The sequence below is a fragment of the Oryctolagus cuniculus genome, chromosome 9 (assembly GCF_051225735.1).
Source record: "Oryctolagus cuniculus isolate XC-2025 breed Fujian yellow rabbit chromosome 9, ASM5122573v1, whole genome shotgun sequence".
NCBI classification, from domain to species: Eukaryota; Metazoa; Chordata; class Mammalia; order Lagomorpha; family Leporidae; genus Oryctolagus; species Oryctolagus cuniculus.
This window is the reverse complement of record NC_142875.1, coordinates 46,173,257-46,189,236: the sequence shown is the minus strand read 5'-3', so window position 1 is coordinate 46,189,236 and position 15,980 is coordinate 46,173,257. Positions and strand designations below refer to the sequence as shown.

Genomic DNA, 15,980 nt, shown 5'->3' with positions numbered 1-15,980 from the left:
ATAAGGTCTCCTTTACTTTGGAATTTTCATTCCAAAGAGGCCTCAAGTTGGTGTGTATTAAATGAGATCTTTATAAAGATCATTTTATAGTAGTTGTCAGTGAAGCAGCAGACTGTGGTGATGAACTGTGGAGGCTAATATCGTAGAGTGTGATGCTACACATGGAGAATGGAAACACTCTGTTCTACTTGCTATGCAGTACAGTGAAAATGAGAAAATAAATGCCATTTATTAAGCTTTCCTGCAAGGAACCAGGAATGTCTGCCTGAAGTTAACTTAGATGCAGGTAGGTAAGTTACTCAATAACATATAAAAATAGAAATCTATGCTCCTAATAAAAAAGAAAAATAATAATTCTATAACAATAGCATTTGAAGTGCAATATAAAATAATTTTTAGAGTACATATTTCTTTTTGTTTGCAAAAATATTTTGCAACAAAAAAGTGAGTGCTTAATCTCCTAATTATCTTTTCAAAGGAATTTTACTTCAGTACAAGTTACCATTCATATAACCCAAATATCTATTACTGTAACATAAACCAACAGTTTATGGATTGGTATCAATGGAAGATAAACATAACAGAAGCCAGTGGCATGTGTTTAGTCTTGAAAACTCTTTATCAATATTTGGCAGAATTTTTGGATGCTAATCAGAGAGTTGTAAAACTTTTTTTCAATATCATCTAGACTGTCACAATCATGAGTATTTTTTCATTTGATATGATTTTTGAAAACTACCATCATAAATATTTATTTTGGAGAATAGAAAAGTAAATAAAATATCTGAACAATAGAGAGACATTTTTCTTTAGTAAAAATGTTGGTTCTTCATTCATAAAAATCTCATAGGAGTGTGCTCATTTATTTATTCAAGCTATTTCTTTGGTTTATCAGCTCAAATTTTATTAGAACTATCATATTAGAAGGAGAATGTCAAAGTATTGATACCAGTAAGGAGAGCTGGTGATTTTTATTTACTTAGTAACAATAATACTGACAGTGCTGAATGCTCATTATATGCCAGATCTTATTCACAAGATTTTGCTTAGATTATTACTAATGCATTTAACATTAACTTCTTAAGGTATTCATATTATTATCCTAAAGAGAAAGAGAAAGGGAGAGAGAGAATTGAGACTTCACAACACAACTACAATGTACAGACTACTGTCAACCTCAATTTGCCTGATTTTCTGAATCCAGTGTTTCTAGGGCCCTGCAGATCATAAAATACTTTCCTACTCCATACCCTTTTTGAGCAATAAATGAACTAAAGCACAGAAAAGCCTTTTGATTGTGCTAGTAAGACATAAAGTTGATAGAATATAGGCCAATTTCTCTTCCTTCTTTATTATTCTCCTTGTCGCTTATGTCAAGATTTTACTGCCTGTGCAGTATTGGTATTTCTGGCTCCAAATACCTGAACTTCTTATTTTAAATCATAATCTTCTACTGCACAATAGTTATGACTTAGGAGAGATTACCGAAGAGTTACTGTTAGATATTCTATAGCTATTTCTTAAGCAGCTTAAATCAGAACTCAACATCCTCTTCTGAATGAAGAAACCTCTTTGACTTCATTTTAAAATACATTTGCCTTTAACCAGGGGGTCTTGAGAGGAAAAAAAAAAAAAAAAAAACACTCCTCCTATGTCAGGATGGTTCCTTTCTGTAGCCTGGGCTGGTATTTTGTGGGGCCCCTACATCTATTTTTGGTCCCTAGATATAGTTTCATAATTGTCATACTATAGTTAGTCTAAGATTGTATCTTACAAAATTCAAAAGATAAGGCCATTCCCTTCCTTGACCAAAGCAAATTCTTTCTTCATTCATGGAAAAATTTAAATGCTATTCAATTTTTCTTGTGTTATTTCTAATGTGAAGGGGCTTTTCAATTGAGTGCTTGGGGCTGATGAAGTGCCTGTTCATGTCAAAACCCAAAAATATGGGGAAAAAAATCAATGAAACTATTGCCTGTACTCTAGGAAGTTCATGGTTTAATTCGTTCCTTCCAAATAAGCACTTAAATAAAAATTGTTTTTATTTTATTTTTAATCATGTAGTACATGTGCAGATATTAACTGGCAAATTCACCCAAAGGATAGTTTACTGTCTATTTGCAGATCTGACTTTGAGTTATGTTACTATTGGTTACAAAGAAATAAAGAGATTTCTGACCAATTAGTAAGAGCAATATGCAAATAAAGATCAGGAGCCTGAAATATAAGTTTTTCATTCATAATCTTCAAATGTAGGCAAAACTCACCACTGAACTTATTTGTATAGGATTGAGTTGACCCTACAGAAATACCAAATTGCATTTATGTTACTATTTGAAGTTATTTTTTATAATAAATCTATGTAACTCTTAAAACAACTACTGCTAAATCACATAATGTTTAAAAACGAATTGGTCTCTGCAATTAAATAGGAAAACAGAGCTAAGATATTTTGTTGATTCAATACAAACTAACTAAACAGTATCTTTCTTCAACTTGTTAGTCAGAAATTAGAATATGAGAAAGGCTGGTATCATGTTTCTTTCCGTGTATATTAATTCTGAGAAAAGAACTGAAGCCAGAGTGTGCTTAGATGGTTGTATGGTTTGACTTTAATTTTTACAATCATGGTCACCATATTTGAAGAGTTACTATGAGCCTATTAGATATTAACCCACAACAATCTGTACAACCATCTAGGAGGTAAATAATCTTGGTCTGATGCCCATGTTGCAGATGAGTAATCTCGCAAAGGTCATGCAGCTAAGAAACAGAAGAGGAATGATTTGTTCTCCGTTCATACCACTCGTAACCATTACATACATCTCTATTCACTGTCTTATTGAGGCATCTTAAAAATGGACGTATTTGTTAGGGTATGCATTTAAGATATTAAAGCTCAGAAACAGATGGAACTCAGTCTCTCTCTCTCTCATCTCTATCTCTATCTCTATCTCTATCTCTATCTCTATATCTCTATCTCTATCTCTAGAGATAGAGATCTTTTGCTCTCACTTCCACTCTGGCTCCCTCTCTCTCCCCTAACTTCATGTCATGCTGATATAGTGACATTTAGAAGTGGTTAGAACTTAAAAACTATAGATTAGATCCTGGAGGCAAAGAGAGTTTATAAAAGTCAAAGAATACAAGAGAATAAAATATGATGTATCAAAAGGATTATTAAGCAAACAAAATAATGAATAAAAGGATTAACCAATTTTAATTTTAGAAAATGGATAATGTTTTAGTATAAGTACATACTAGATATCACAATAAACACCATATTTTTGGAATATTTGTAACATTAAGACTGAAAATGAACTGTTTATCTACAATTCAAATTTAACTAATCATGCTGTATTTAACTGGCAACTTCTCTTTAGTGTTGTTAAAATCTAGAAATCTAAGGGCAGGTATTAGCCTACTGGTTAAGATGACTATATCCCATGTTAGCGTGTTTAACCCCTAATTCCAGCTTGTGGCTAATGCAGACCCTGGGGGTAGCAGCAGGTCTTCAAGTAATTACCATCGGAGACATGGATTGTGCTACTGAGTTCAGGCCAGTCCAATCCTGTCCATTGTGGGCATTTGAGGAGTGAATCAGTAGATGGGATTTCTCTATCTCTTCCTCTCTCTGTCTCCCTCTCAAATAAAATGTTCTTAAAATTGGAAATCAAAGGATTTATTCAATTATAATACTATGAATAATTCTCAATTAACAGAGAAATGCACATAAAATAAGGTAAATTTGCAATATTTTAGAGAAATGATAATTTCAAAAATTTCATATTGTTTTAAATTTATAGATAATCGTAACTATTTATGTAGCATGTGTGTGTGTGTGTGTGTAAAGGTAACAAATAGAGATGATTGTTTGATTTTAGAGATGTACAGCATCTACAGTTGGCATGTTTCCAATCAGTTCCTGTGGAGTTATTTCATTTTTAGGTTAAATATTTTAGGTTAAAAAGTTAAATTTTTGCTACTAAGAGTTACTAAAAATCAGTATGCCCCTTATTTTTAGATATAAGTTACCTATCTGAGGATCTATTTCTCTATCACTTTCTCAGGTCCCAAATTATTACTAATTGTATACAAAGATACCAACATATTCCAAAAATAGTTTTCCTCCACTAGGGCAAATTACACATCGAGGAGTTAGTAATTCCTCCGTATAAAAATGAATCACGTGGCAGGATTATGGAGATGAGATTCCTTCCAGCACACCTCTGAAAACTGATATTACCCTTACTCATATTAGGACACTTACTCTTTCTACAGATCTTTCTGCTACAATATTAACACATCATATCCGTGGCATTTTTTTTTTTTTTTGACAGGCAGAGTGGACAGTGAGAGAGAGACAGAGAGAAGGTCTTCCTTTTGCCGTTGGTTCACCCTCCAATGGCTGCCAAGGCTGGCGCGCCGCGACCAGCACACCACGCTGATCCGAAGCCAGGAGCCAGGTGCTTCTCCTGGTCTCCCATGGTGTGCAGGGCCCAAGCACTTGGGCCATCCTCCACTGCCTTCCTGGGCCACAGCAGAGAGCTGGCCTGGAAGAGGGGCAACCGGGACAGAATCCAGCGCCCCAACCGAGACTAGAACCCGGTGTGCCGGCGCCGCAGGTGGAGGATTAGGCTATTGAGCTGTGGCGCCGGCCACATCTTTTTTTTTAAATCATTATGTATTTACTAGAGAGGCAGAGAGACAAAGAAATAGAGAAAGAGAGGGAGAGAAAAGGAGAAGGGGAGAGAGGAAGAGAGGGGTGAGCTTCCCTGGTTGGTTTATTCCCACAATGACTGAAGGGTGAAAGCTGAGAGCTGGGAGCTAAACACTGGTATCCCTATTCGGTGGCAGGAATCCAACTGCCTGAACCATCATTACTGCCTTCCCAGGGTCTACATTAGGAGGAAGCTAGAGTCAGCAGCTGGAGCCAAGCCTCAAACCCAGGTACTACAATGTAGGGTGCGGGCTTCATATTAGGAATCTTAAGTATGAGAACAAATGCACATCTCTCTGTGACTTTTGTTGTTGTTGTTGTTTATTTATTTATTTATTTATTTTTACAGAGTTAGTGTGAGAGAGAGAGACAGAGAGAAAGGTCTTCCTTGCGTTGGTTTACCCCCAAAATGGCCACCTCGGCTGGAGCTATTCCGATCCAAAGCCAGGAGCCCGGAGCTTCCTCCTGGTCTCCCATGCGGGTGCAGGAGCCCAAGCACTTGGGCCATCCTTCATTGCCTTCCCCGACCACAGCAGAGAGCTGGACTGGAAGAGGAGCAACCGGGACTAGAACCGGCATCCATATAGGATGGCGGCGCTGCAGGCAGAGGATTAACCAAGTGAGCCATGGCCCCTTATTTACTTATTTGGAAGTCAGAGGTACAGAGAGAGGGAGAGACAGAGAAAAATCTTCTATCCACTGGTTCACTCCCCAGATAGCCACAACAGCCAGAGCAGGGCCAAGTTGAAGCCAGGAGCCAGGAACCAGAAGCTTCACTCATATCACCCATGTGGATGCAGGGGCCCAAACATTTGGGCCATCTTTTGCTGCTTTTACCAGGCACGTTAGCAAGGAATTATATGAGAAGTGGAGCAGCCCATTTGGGTGACACAGGCAGCTGCTTTACCTGCTAGGTAACTATAGTAGCTGTGACCTCTCAAGTAAGCTCAAACACAGCAGATATTATTAACAAGCTAACATTTTATAATAAAAGGACATTCAAAGCTAATTCTTTCTCAGGGATGGAAAGTCACACTTTAAATTGATAAAACAGATTGACTTTCAGCAGATAAAGCTAGTGTTTCTGCTTATCTTATGGCAAAATTGTAACGATATTAAGTAACACAGATATGATATCATTAAAAAAACAAATTTTAGTGAAAAAAATTACTATTAAAAACCCTTTAAAATTCTAAACAGCATAATTATTCATACAAAAAACAATGAAGATATTAGAGCCAAATATGTTTTACTGGGTAATACTTTTTATTAACCTTTAGTAAACTGATGTTTTGGAATGACAATCTGATACGGTTTTCCAATTTCAATTTCAGTTTCAACTTCAAATTTTAGAATTTGAGACTAATAGCTTTCTGGAATTTTCTTTCATTTCTGATGTCATAGCAATGATTTTACAACTCAAATTAGAATTTGCTGAAGAATCAGGCATGGGGCCAGCACTGTGGCATAGATGGTAAAGTTGCCACCTGCAGTGCTGGCATCCCATATGGGCACTGGTTTGAGTCCCAGGTGCTCCACTTCCAATCCAGCTGTTTGCTATGTCCTAGGAAAGCATTTGAAGATGGCCCAAGTCCTTGGGCTCCTGTGCCAAAGTGGGAGACCCGGAAGAATCTTCTGTCTGCTGGCCTCAGATTGGCCCAGTTCCAGCTGTTGTGGCCATCTGGGGAGCGATCCAGCAGATGAAAGACCTATCTCTCTCTCTCTATCTATCTCTCTCTCTCTCTGCCTCTGCCTCTCTATAATTATGCCTTTCAAACAAATAAATAAACCTTTTTTTTTTTAAAGATTAAGGCAAGTTTTGCTTCTTCTACATGTTGCACTAACTGTTGATAAAAATAATGAGAACTGAAAGTCATCTGCGTAAACAGAGCTGTATATAGTCAATTGCTGGAGGCTCTGAGGTCACTGAGTTAGGATCTAGGTTAGTCTGACTGCACTTTTAGTGTTCTTAATTAAAATTCTCCACTTTCCCCTCCACACCCCCCTAGAAAAAACTCCACAAAACATCATTAACTTGTGCCAGTGTCCCTAAGATTTTGAGGAATATCCTTACAAGAAGTTCTTCTGTGGTTTTTCACTCCCACTGTTCCCCCACATTTGCCTGACCCAAATTATAAGGCTTGCCAGGATTTATTTTTAGATTTATTCTCTACTCATTAAATTTACTCCAAGAATTTCATTCATCCTCTATGTTGTAAATTTTCAAATTTCAACTCAGAATCATATTCATAGTTCTTTTTGAAACGTTTTATTTTATTTATTTGTAAGGCAGAGTGACAAAGATGGAGAAATAGAGAAAGAGATGTCCATCCACTGCTTCACCCTCTAAACGATTGCAATGGCTGCTGCTGGGCCAGACCAAAGCCAGGAGACTGGAGCTCCATCCAGGTGTTACACATGGGTGACAAGGGTCCAAGCACTTGGGCCATGTTCTATTATTTTCCCAAAATATTAGCAGGGAGCTGGATCAGAAGCAAAGCAACTTGGATTCAGATTGGGGCTCTGATATGGGATGTTGTTGCCATAAGCAGAAGCTTAATCCACTGCAACACAATGCATATCCCCATATTTGTTGTTCTGAGATATTCATGCCCAGTAGTTCACATTTTAAAAATTAAAAAAATTACCAATTCCTAATCTGAATTTTAATCTCATTGATTTATTTAATTGGGCAATTTTCCAGTATGTCTTGCAAACTAAAATCTAGGAAATAGTCTGAATTCTTTTTTTTTCTTTTATATTCTATATCCACTTAGAATATGTCCTATCTTTATTATATAAAATTTGGTTACAACCTATCACTCAATTCAGTTTAACATTGTCACTTAGTTGAACAGATAGTATCAGTCACTTATTGAGCATGCACTGTGTTTCAGGCACTGCAATTTTGACATCAATATTCCTAGATGATAGTAGTACCATTTTTTAGGTTGAAAATCAGAGTTAATCATGTCTGGATGCACAAAAAAATCAAATTTTAATGGCTTACTAAATTTTCCATGAGCTTTGTAGCACATAAGGCCAACACTGAGTGTGCGCGCAAACACACACACACACACACATTTACTTAGGTAATTTCTATTATTATTATTATTATTCAAGACTCATTCTACATTAAAACCCACTATTTGTACTTTTATCATTAGCATTTATTATAATTCACTAATGCTATTGGCATCCATAAATTCTCAGTTATAAAAGAGAGTTTCTTCTCCTTTTATCTTTTTATTTTGTCTTCTTTTCTTTTCTGTAATGGTTTATTAAATTTTGATAGGGTGCCCATCATAAAAAAATTGCTAGATCTTCAAAATTCTCAAAAAACTACTGCTTCTCAGTCCAAGGAATTCAGATTATGAACCCTTGTAGGTTGTTTAAGTGTACAGAGTTTCAGTTTTAAATCCCCAGAATTTATATGACCTTGTACACAAAGTGTGTGCAAAAAGAACAGATATAAAAGTGAGTGAATACTTAAAGATCCAATGAGTAAAGGACACTAAGATTTATCAGCATGACTAAACTTAGTATAGACTGTAGCAGGCAGACTCTCCAGCAATCCCTACAACCTGGTTTTCACAATTCTCGATGAACTCCTCTTTAGTGTGGGGAAAACCTGAGAATTTACTTCTAACTAATAGAATATAGCAAGGGTAATGTAATGTCATAGGAGATTCTGTCTCGTTACAAACTTACTCTAGAGATTGTCTCCCTAACTGGCTAGGGAAGACACAGATGAAGCTCCTAGGTCCTGGTTTCAGCCTGGCACTGCACAGGCTGTTGTAGCCATCTGGAGAGTGAACCAGCAGATGGAAGTGTGCTTGCTCTCGCTCTTGCTCTCTCTCTCTCTCTCTCTCTCTCTCTCCCTCTCCCTCTCCCTCTCTCTTCCTCCCTTCCTCCCTTCCTCCCTTCTTCCCTCCCTACACCTCCTCCTTCTTCTATCTACCTTTTCCTCCTCCTCCTCTCTTTTTCAAATAAATAAATCTTCAAAAAATCAACAAAAACCACCAAAATCCATGAAAGTGGTTCTCTCATAAGTTTAGCTTACTATCAGAGTTAAGCCCACTCAACTTATTAAAATTCTTTTTTCCCAGTAGTTAATTTTATTTATCAAGAGAAACTATTCCATAGTCATCATAGCTCAGGGAACACAGGTAAATAGCAAAGTTCTATGAAAACTCAATCCAAAGAAATTCTTTACATCCCCAAAATTTCTTGGGACTCAGAAAGAAACTAGCCTGCCCATCACCTCAAAATCTTTCATGGAATCATGATTTCCGTAGAAATCTGCATGTGGCTTCTTTCAGCCACAGGAAACTTACATAGAGCTTCAACCCACAAGGAGATGACAAATGCTCCAACAATATGAGATCATACACGTTTGGCCGGAAGGCCTCACATTTGAGGTTTTGCCAAAGCACTGGACACCATGGTAGTTATTTTCCTCAACCCAAAATTGCTCAAACTTTCCCTTAATTGATGTCCTATATTTTAAAATGAAATGCCAGTGGTGATTCTGTCACACTGCATTAAAACATACACTTATGGCTTCTCTGGATAGTAGAAGCACAAGCTATGGATCAGACACTCATGAGTTCAAATTCTCACTCAGCTAAGTAGTTTTAGACAAATAACTTACAGTTTCTGAGTCTCAACCTTCTTACAATGCTAATTTATAGCATTGATGTAGAATTATAAATAATATATCAAAACATTTACTAGGATTTCTGGTTTACAAATAGACCTCAATAAATATTAACCATAGTGATCTTAGGTATCAAAAATGTTGTACTTTATGAGATACACTTCATAACAGAGTTTGAGTAAATTCAAAGCACATGACAGGCAGGGATTTTACAAAGTAAATACAGTCTGCAATTTTGCACATAGTTGAACAGCGTGAAATCCTCTAAAACAACATTTAAAGAAATACCAGATATAAAAATAACTCTATTCATGATTCTCAATGGGACAAGATTAAGACTTAACTCTGAATTAGTACTAATAGCCTGTTCCTGATCTGATCACAAATTATTTTTGTCTGTTTTTAAATTACTGAAATTCTTCCTCACTCTCATTATATTTATTTAAAAAATCTTCAATTGACAAATCCCTTTTATTTTCTTTGAATTAATGGTTTGTGATCATGTTAATGAGTTAGCTCCCTGAGGAAATATGATTTATTTTTATATGGAATTATAATAAATCTTTGCTTGTGACAACAATTAGTGCAATAAATACGACAAATGTGTGCATTATTAAGGGCAGTTGGTTAAGTAAGTTCTAACCATGTGCCAACCAGACAAAGCCACGATCTATTTGGTTGTCAGACGGGCACTAGACATGCTTTACTTCAAACTTCTCTTGAATGTTCTAGAAACAGAATAGTGCTCAAGTTTGTGACTAATGATTTTATTACCAAGTCCAAAGACAAACTTTGAAAGGCATTCCTTTATTGAAGTTTTTAATGAGGTATTATCAATTCATGTGCTACTCTTACAAAAGCATATGTAATTACTGATAATCCCATTTATTTCAACTTCACCATTTGAAACATTTAAATATATAAAACATGTATTTGTACCCAAAAACATCTGTCTATACTTCTGTAAAGTATACCATATCTTTTGGATCATATCAATAGGAAAAGTAAGAAGAAACGACATTAGGGTCATGACAAATATTGATTCTGAGTTTCATGTCAGTTTCCCATTATATAATTTAACTCTGTATTTTGGAACTTTTATAACATGTAAAAAATTATAAAGTATAGTATTATGAACACCTAGATAACTATTATCAAGCCTCAAAAATTAATGTTTTAATGATGAATTTATTCCCACCATTAATATTATTATGATTTGGATGGAGTAGTATGAATACAGTCATACGGATTAATCCATCATATGGATTTTCTCATAAATTATTCATAACATATCATTGCCTTGAGATATTTCTTCTAATAAAAACTATAATTCCATTATCACTATTTACAACAAAAACAATAATTAAAAAATCATTAAAAACCCAGCTTACACTCAGATATCCACAGTGGTCTCAAAACTTATTTCACAATACTGAGGAAACAAACACACAAAATTCTGGCTCATCACAGTAAGTTTCTAGGGCTCCAACTCATTGTATGAATTCATAGTCAAATCAAGTATACATTTTCCATTTCCTATAAGAACAGTACTTCAAGTTAATCAATAATTATGAGGTTCTTCACCATATAATCTCGAAAATACTTTTTTGAAAATAAACTGCTTTTGATATTATTTTTACTCATTCTGTATACAATTGACATTGCTGTGTAATTGTGTTAGCAATAAACACAAATATAACTTTATAGTTATTTTTTAAAATAAATGAAATATTAATAAATGTTATATTTTCCTGTTTACATAGCTTCACTTACTTACTCTATCCTTTCAAATACTGGCTTTATTTTGCTTAGATGAGGAAGGTACCAGATGGAGAACACTAAAAAAGCATTCACTTATTTTATAAATTCTAAAACTATCATGAGACTTTTTTTGGCTTCTAAAGATGTCAAGCAAAGATGTCAAGAAAACTAGTGGGGTTCCTCAATCCTAGGTATTAGAAATATTTACTCATCCCAAATGGGAAGAAGAGCAAGAAATGAAAGGAATGGAAGTAGACAGTAGAGATGTTATACCGTGTTTGATGGACAGAACGCAGAAAACCAAGTAGATCAAGGTTAGAGAATCCCCCATGCTAGATTCTCTGGCAGAGTCCAGGGAAGCATGGGGACTCTTGCACTGTCTACCCTTGCCCGCTCATGATGGAAGGCAACAGCTTATTCCTGAAGAGGCCAGCAAGACAGGGACAAACATGGTCTCACTTGAGATTCATGTGGACTAGAAAAAAAAGGTATATAAATTACACAGATGACCCAGGGGTAAAAAATATCCCGATTACCTTTGGCATAATACTGAGTTCTTCGAATTAGAAGCTATGTTTTGTCCTAAAAATGTAATGGGGATTAGAACTTTTTTAAAAAAATAAAGAAAAAATTGAATTACATTTCTACAACATGTAAATTAGTGGCATAAGAGTGACAGCTAATGGCGCTGGCATTGTGGTGTATTAGGTAAAGCTACCACATGTGACACTGGCATTCCACATGGGCACTGGTTTTTGTCCTGCTGCACCACTTTCCATCCAGCTGCCTGCTGATGGCTGGGAAAGGCTGTGGAAGATGACCCAGGTGTTTGGGTCTCCGCCTCCCACATGGGAGACTCAGATGAAGCTCCTGGCTCCTGGATTCTGCATGGTTAATCCTGGCTGTTTCAGTCACTCGAGGAGTGAACCTGTGGATGAGGGATCTTTCTCTGTGTCTCTCCTTTTCTCTCAGTAATGCTGACTTTCAAATAAACAAATAAAATTTTTAAAAGTCAGATAGTATAATAAAAACTACTCTATATTTGTGTAAATATAATTTATAAACTGACCAACTATTGCTTAATTTACAATTTGTTTTTGATATTAAATGTAAAGACCTTTCTCGTCTACTTACCTTTTTAAAAATTTGGAGGTATAAAATAAAATTTTTAACGCCAACAACCCAAACATATAAAATGAAAAATGAAGAATATTACAATTCAGCACTGCTGTGTACATATGCGAATGGGGGCACTAGGTGCACATGTCAGGGGAAGGAGTTAGAAGAAAGACTATATGAAGGTCTAAAGTTTCAACTATTTCACCATATGATACCTTTTCTATTAATTTATTCAAAAAACTGCATAATGAAAGCACTTCTATGAAAATTAGTAATGGCATTTAATAACTTTTTTGAAAATGAGAAATATTATATACAATAATAGGGAATCTTCCAGGTACATTTATGTTACTTAATAACTCTAAAGTTTCTCTTTCACTTGCTATGAAATCATGATTCTTAAAGAATGATCATACCACAGACTGAAAACTCCATTGAAAACAAAATGGACACTTAAGATCTTGGTAGTAAGATAATTTCTATTGATAATTACTGCATCACTTCCATTGCCTCTACCCTCACAAAACCCATTACAAATATGATTGCAAATTTATGGATAATATATTGCAATACTATACAAAAAGGAATTGATTTTTAGTTTGAAACTTAATATTCTAAGACTATTCTTATTAATTTTGTTTTAGGCCTGTACAAAGGAAACAATTTTAAGTTCAATTAAATGTCAAAAAACAAAACAACAGCAACAACAACAAAAAACGGTTGCTGGCCACCAGGGGCTCTTTGGGCTCTCATTCCCACCTCTTCCTTTGCTTCTTTCACCCAGTGATACAAAGGTCTCTACCGAAAGAACTGTGCTTTTCCTTGAAAGACCTGTCATTGAACATCATTCTCCTGAGTGAAACTACTGTGTTGAGTCGGTTGTCGGAGGGTGCAATGTGGTGTCGTCCCATTCTCTAGTCGTGAAACTAGTTTGGTGAAATTTCTGTGGCCTTCTCAAAAAAAGTGAGAATTTTTTTTTGCTTGATTGCTTGTTTTATTTTTATTTATTTATTTATTTATTTATTTATTTAATGCTTTAGAATGTCTTTCTTCTTCTCCCTTATGGCACCTGGCCAGTGCTACTGTCTCAATCTAAGAAGTCATAGAGTGAGGAGCCATGAATATTGGATGAGTTCTAGTCAAGGACAGATTAAGTCAATTTATTTTGAAGCAAGTTTTTAAGGTAAGCCACTGTTCTGCACCCACAGTCACTCCTCTCCTTTTCCTTTTCTATTATTACAAAACTCAAATGTGGGCATTTCTACATGTTGGTGTAGGACAAATTAGAGGCATATTTATGAAAATGGTCTTATGTTAAAAAAAAAAAAAACAACAAAAAAACAAAAAACTGGGGTCAGTACCATGGCACAGTAGGTTAATCCGCTGCCTGTGGTGCTGGCATCCCATGTGAGTGCCAGTCCCAGCTGTTCCTCTTCCAATCCAGCTCTCTGTCATGGCCTGGGAAAGCAGTAGAAGATGGCCCAAGTGCTTGGGCCCCCGCACCCTCATGGGAGACCAGGAAGAAGCACTTGGCTCCTGGCCTTGGATCGGCATAGCTCTGGATGTTGAGGCCATTTGGGCAGTGAACCAATAGAAGGAAGACCTTTCTCTCTCTCTCTCCCTTTTCACTGTAAATCTATCTCTCAAATAAATAAATAAAATCTTTTAAAAAAATCATTCATTTGGTCTCTGTGAATTTACCAATCAACCATCAACAACATGCTATTTGTATCACATTCTAGTTAAATTTTTTCTTACTTGAAAAAATATTTCCCTTAGGAATTTCAGAAGGTATAACTGCTAACCTGTGTTGGTGTCTAACTGAAGTATTCAACACATCTCTTCTCTCTTTACAAATTAATGACTAAATAGTTAAGCACATTAAAATGAAATTTAGTATTACAACATGATTATTTTAAACAATTAATTTATAACAACTTCTTAGAGATGCCTCGAATTTTGGAATTTACTCTTTTTAAAAACTATGCTGTACAACATAAAACACATTTTCATGAGAATGTATATTTAAATGATCCTTTGCTATTAAGCCGGTTTGACTTTTATCCAAACATACATTCCAAACATATCCAAAATAGTAATGTATTATTTCATATGGAAGTCAACATATTTTTCATTTTTTGTGTGCATGTGAATTACTGCTAGATAGTAAAGGTATATAAAGAACAATTTTGCTACTTTTGATTTTTATCAGTTGCCCTTGGCTTACCCAAAACACATAATTCCATGGCAAAGAAAATATTTATTACTTACTATATATTAGTAATAAATTAAATCTAAAATTCAATTAGTTAAAACTGAAAATTACCCAGATGTCAACTTTCGAAATTTACTGATTGAATTCACTCCATTTGGACATCTTGCAAATGTATCTAAAATGTTTTGTGACTCTGGCTAAAAAAATCATGAAACAATATGATAGGTGAGTATAAGTCCTCCACCGGGAATAACAGGTATTACCACTACTTTGAAGAAACTTCTGTAAAATAGTTTCAGTCCTCTATAAACAATTCCTAAAATTATTTGTGACATAATGCTAAAACATATGAGTCTTTCTGCATTAGTTTTGACTGAGGTCCAAAGACAAGAAGAGCCCAGTGCTCCCAGATACCTGTAGAAGAGCAGTCAAGAACTAGCATTGAGACTCTTAGCTTCACTTCAATAAGAGCTGTTTTAAAATTGGAGAGGAGGATGATGGAGGTCAGGAGAACAGTTTAGAAACAGCTGCTGTTAGTCACCCTTACTTCAAGTTTCAGAAAGTTTGACTCAACAGATGCACTGAGATCAAGTGGTGCTTGGACTGATCAACCCAAGAAATCTAATGATTTTCCAAAATACAGTGGGATCAGAGTTTGCTCCTTTGGGGATGACTGTCACAGGAACCATAAAGTCAAAGATACATGTATATTTTTCTCATAAGACCAAGGTATTGGACATCAAATACCAAGAGCCAGAACTGGTGTTTTACTTAGATCCTCCTGAAAGATTGCTTGGAGTAGGGAGAAACTTCAGGAGAAAGAAAACACAGCAGCACCTCTGCATGCATACTATTTGCTCAGGGGGAAAGAATCACATTTCAGAGACTCACAGAGATGGTACAGTTTTGGAGTGGGATAGGGATGGAGAAACAAGAATACCTACAAAAAAATCTCTTGCCTCCCTGGATAACAAGTCCCTTTAAGATCCTGGAAGTGAGAGAACACCAAAGCTGGATTACCATTGTGGGACAAGTTGAGGAAGTCTTTTTTGTTGTTTGTAACAGCTTTGGACATTCCTACTTAAGCCGTAGAAATGCCAGAGCACTTTATTTAGTGTTTGAAGCAGTAGGAGCTAGGCAGCTAGCAAATTAGAGAAAAGTCACCATATTCCCATTTCCTACTTTAGGCAACAAGTTTGGAAAAGGTTTAAGATGAGATAAAAATTTAGAAAAAAAGTGCTTTGCTTCATTTGGATGTCTTTCTTTTCATTAAATATTTTTTAGAACAGTTCTGGATTCACAGCAAAATTGAAAGACACAAAGACTTCCAACCCCCAGCCCGCATACAAGCACAGCCTCCACTACTACCCATGCCTGCTACCATAAAATAAATATTTAACTTAAATAAAATGGAAATTATGGTCATTACTCTGGACTGGACATACAAATTAATTTTAAAAAACTGAATATGAACTCAGTGGTGATCTTTTTTCTCACAAACGTGA

The 15,980-nt window shown here is 35.7% G+C and overlaps 1 protein-coding gene across 7 annotated transcripts in view; it reads right to left on the bottom strand.

The window, feature by feature from the left end:
- Positions 1-15,980, bottom strand: part of PCDH9 (protocadherin 9) — a 980,195-nt gene that overhangs the window by 334,976 nt on the left and 629,239 nt on the right. The gene's annotated exons all lie outside the window — the stretch shown is intronic.